Consider the following 4978-nt stretch of genomic DNA (forward strand, 5'->3'; position numbering starts at 1 on the left):
GAGACTCCATCTCCAAAAAAAAAAAAAGATTATTATATTAATGGCACTCAAATTAACCCCAAGAATGTACTGTATCATTATTTCATTTCTTTAATTTACAATGTTTTCTTGGCACTTGACCTTCTTTCTCAGTGCCCACTTGGGTTTCTTCCAAGTAAACTTTCCTTTAAAAAATAAAAATAAATAAAAATAAATATTTTACTTCAAAAGCAATACATGTTGATTAGATGAAAAAGAAAACAAGCAAATGGAAAACCTTCCTAGAAACATTAACACCTTGATGTATATCCTTCCAACCTGTCTTCTCTGCCAGCATGTACCTTTATATTCTTTTATTTATTTTTATTTTTTATTTTTTTGAGACTGAGTCTCGCTCTGTTGCCCCAGGCTAGAGTGCAGTGATGCGATCTTGGCTCACTGCAACCTCTGCCTCCCGAGTTCAAGAGATGCTCCCACCTCAGCCTCCCGAGTAGCTGGGATTACAGGCACCTGCCACCATGCCTGGCTAATTTTTGTATTTTCGGTAGAGACAGGGTGTCACCATGTTGGCCAGGCTGGTCTCGAACTCCTGACCTCAGGTGATCTGCGCCCACCTTGGCCTCCCAAATTGTTAGGATTGCAGGCGTGAGCCACCGCACTCTGCCCCTTTATATTCTATATTATTTTAGTATTTCCTTTTTTTTTTTAAGAAAATGCTATCCTATTGTACATTCAACTACTTTTCAAAAAATGAATATTAACAAATGCCCTTCCATACTGTCCATTTTGGTGGCATCCTAATATCCCACTATGTAAACATACATTTTATTCAATTATCCTCCATCATCAACACAAAGTATTGTAGCTCTGTGATGAATATACTTATAGCTATGCCTATTCTTTTATTTGAAATTGGCCTAATAAATGTTTTCTAAACTAAAGCATTCTGAATTGATGCTTTACAATTTTTTCTCTCCCTGGCCGGGCACAGTGGCTCACACCTGTAATCCCAGCACTTTGGGAGGCCGAGGCAGGCAGATCACGAGGTCAGGAGTTTGAGACCAGCCTGGCCAATATGGTGAAACCCCGTCTCTACTAAAAATACAAAAATTAGCCGGGCAGGGTGGCGCATGCCTCTAGTCCCAGTTACTCGGGAAGCTGAAGCAGAAGAATCACTTGAACCCGGGAGGCAGAGGCTATAGTGAGCTGAGATTGTGCCACTGCACTCCAACCTGGGCAACAGAGCAAGACTCCATCTTAAAAAAACAAAAAACAAAATAAACAAAAACAAAATATTTTTTCTCTCCCTTTATCATCAAAAAGTGAAAGGCAAATAGAACCTCACTGATTGGTAGGGCCTCAGGAGGATCACCAGGGTCTCTATCTTCACAATCTTTGTCGTTCAGTTTGCTTAATTCATAATTAAAAAAACAAACTCAAACGAGATAGAAAAACACAACAAAAAGACACTTCTGTCTCTTCTCTGGCACATTTCCTTCCAAAAACTAAGGTACTGTGGAAGCCAAATTAACAGTGTGGTGATGAAGACCGTCACTGAACATTTAGCGGGGGACGGGGGGAGAAGAAAGGAAGAAGAAAGAGGAGGGGGTGGAAAAGGGGATCAAAAATACTCTGTAGAAATATTTCACCAAGTAGGGAAGAGCTTAGAAAACTGCCCATCAACATAGAGGAAGAATCCTTAGAAGATTCATCCTCCACCCTGATTTGTAAGCCTTCCCAAGCAAAAGCCAGATTTGAATACAATTTATCAACAGACTAAGATTACGATCTGTAAACTCTGGGATAAAAGCTGGCTGAAACATCTCACTTATGATAAAGCAATTTGAACTGAAATGTACTGTTATATATGAAGTGTCAAACCATGTTTTCAAAACAGAACTCATGATTTATTTTTGCCTGGGATCGGCTTGGTCCCAATCCTTCTGAACATTCTGCTGTGTCAATACTTCTATATCCCAAGCCACCAGCAGTGAGTCAGACTGGTGCCCTGAGTGAGTCTTGTGGCCTCTCCCCAGATCACCTCCTTAACCACGCCATCTCTTTTACTCTTGCTAGGACTTACTGCTGAAGTTGTTCTAGCACATGGATTAGACCTTTCTGAAAATGCCTGGCTTGGGAAGACAATGCTGTCCCCTTCTCTGCCATCAGCCTGTCCCATCCTTGTCCTGGAGTGGTGATGGCTGTGACCTTATTCCCTGACTAGTCTCTTCCTTCTCAGTGGATCTCAGGAGTACTTGTGCTTAACATAGTCCTTGAGCACAACTCTTTCACGAACTCATTTAAAAAAAAGAAATTCAAACTCCATTAAGGGCTAGATTAATCCTCAGTTAAGACTAGTAGATGTTTCCACACTTTCCTAGGGTTTATAAGCCCTGTCTGTGTAATGCTTCTGTTGCCTCAACAATCCAGTTAAAGACTGACAATACTTGTTTATAACAGCAGTCTAATACAGGCTTTTTACAATCTTTGTTCTCCATTTTTTTTTTTTTTTTTTTTTTTTTTGAGATGGAGTCGCGCCCTGTTGCCCAGGCTGGAGTGCAATGACACAATCTTGGCTCACTGCAACCTCCACCTGCCGAGGTTCAAATGATTCCCCTACATCAGCCTCCCGTGTAGCTGGGATTACAGGTACCTGCCACCACGCCCAGCTATTTTTCGTATTTTTAGTAGAGACGGGGTTTCACCCTGTTGGCCAGGCTGGTCTCAAACTCCTGACCTTGTGATCAGCCTGTCTCAGCCTCCCAAAGTGCTGGGATTAAGGCATGAGCCACCGCACCCCACCTTTCATTCACTTTTTAAAGCATTTAAAGTGATTTATCAGAAATACATAGAATACACTTTAATAAAATCAGAATGAAGCAAAAATAAAAATAAAGAATAGAAAGAAAACGGAGTTTTTCATTTGGAGGCTCTTACAGCCAAAGTACACAGGGAGTCACAAGTCTCATTGTCCATAGGTGCAAGAAAACATCAAGTGCTTGGCTCAAACAGCTCTCCTTTTGGGTTCATGAGGGATGTCCTCAACAAGATTCTGAGCACACACAGCAACTGGTTTCATAAAATCATTTTCCCACATAAAACAATGAACACATCTGCTTCTGTACTGGCACTTTTGCTTTAATGGGCTCCCCAGTGATCCCATATAAGCTACACAGGCAAATCACACTCTGAAGCTGACATTACATTTGCACTGAGTTTTGAAGAATGAGTAAGAGACATCCAGATGGAGAAAAGTCGAGGTACTTCAAACAAACCAAAGTTATGAAGAGATGGGCATGATCACTTTTCAATAACTACAACTCAGAAGTCTGGATGAGTAACTGGAGTGGAGTGACTCATGTCTTGAAAACCATCTGGATGAGACTGACAGTAGTAAGACCTTTACAGCACAGGTAGGAGTTGAGGATGCCAAGGCCTTTGGCATGGGAAGGTGGTAGGTAGTAACAAGTGATAATGAATGCAGTCTGGTACATACCACATGGTCAGCTTTCTTTCCCTCTAACAAAAACATGTTAGTGATGATAAAGTTCACTTCTAGGCATGCAAAATTTGAAGAGTAAGTGGGTGTTCCTGGGGAAATTGTCTGGTACAGCTGAGAGTGGATCCAAGAAAACAAAATAGACTTGGGAAACAGGGGAAGCTGTGGGAGTGGGAGAATGTCCCAGGAAGGCTGCAGAGTAGCAAACTGATGCTCACCTGAACTCTGGAAACTATTACAATTGAAAGCACAGGCAGAAGAGAAAGAACTGAAATGTAACGGTCAAAATGCCAACAGCACTTAAAACAAAATCCTGGAGGTCAGGAAACAGCTGTGATTGAGCCACTGCATTTGACCAGAGACTGCTGGCAAGCACAAGAGCAGTCTCCAGTGAGGACAACAGCCAGAAAACAGACAAAAGTCTGAGGACGGAGACGTTTCAACGACTTGGAGCAAACACAGAGCAACAATAAGGGAAAATGCAGAGTTAAGGTTAGATTTTAGGCCAGGTACGGTGGCTCATACCTGTAATCCCAGCACTTTGAGAGGCCAATCCAACACCTGAGATCAGGAGTTACAGACTAGCCTGGCCAACATAGTGAAACCCTGTCTCTACTAAAAATACAAAAATTAGCTGGGCATGGTGGCACGCACCTGTAATCCCAGCTACTCTGGAGGCAGAGGTTACAATGAGTCAAGATTGCGCCACTGCACTCCAGCCTGGGTGACACAGGGAGACTCCGTTTCAAGAAAAACAGAAATAAACCTTGGGATTAACATTCCTTCTGACCTTGGTGTTTTGCAGCTGAGGTGACAGTGGCCATGGAAATACAACAACAAATAATCTGAGCCCGGACAATGTGGTGAAACCCCATCTCTACCAAAAAAACCACACATGTAAGACACTTCACCTGCTTTCAACTGAACATATGTAACAGCCCTAACAGTGCCATATATGCAACAGGCACTCAAAAATGTCAACAAAGATTGGTGATACATGGAAACTAGAATTCAAAGTGGACTTTTCTCAGAAAAGCCAGAGTACATAAAGTTCACAATTTCAATATTAACACGTATTTCCAGGTTACACACACTTCAGAGGAAGTTATCTCAGAGCTCCCTGCTTTCCATGAGGCCACTCAATGTCACCACCATGCTAAGGTCAACCAGCTTTAGCTGTAACTACCAAACCAACCAGTATGGGAGACTCTACTCTGATTCCCAATTAAGGCCTTCAGCCTGTTAATGTGTAAGATTCAAAGAAAAACGTTCGTATAAAGTTTTCAAAACCAAGATTGAGCAAGTACACGGCCTCACATTCTTTTAACAGTACATTTATCCAAGTTTGAAATACACCGAAGGCCAGCCATGGCTTCTTTCACTGTGGAGAGTCCTAGGGACTGGGGTGCATTCAAGCGCCTCTCGCTACTGCACAAAACAGAGGCCAGGCATGGTGGCTCATACTTGTAATCCCAGCACTTTGGGAGGCCAAAACTGGTG

This window comes from Colobus angolensis, unplaced genomic scaffold (genome assembly GCF_000951035.1).
Source record: "Colobus angolensis palliatus isolate OR3802 unplaced genomic scaffold, Cang.pa_1.0 Scaffold58, whole genome shotgun sequence".
Lineage (NCBI taxonomy): Eukaryota > Metazoa > Chordata > Mammalia > Primates > Cercopithecidae > Colobus > Colobus angolensis.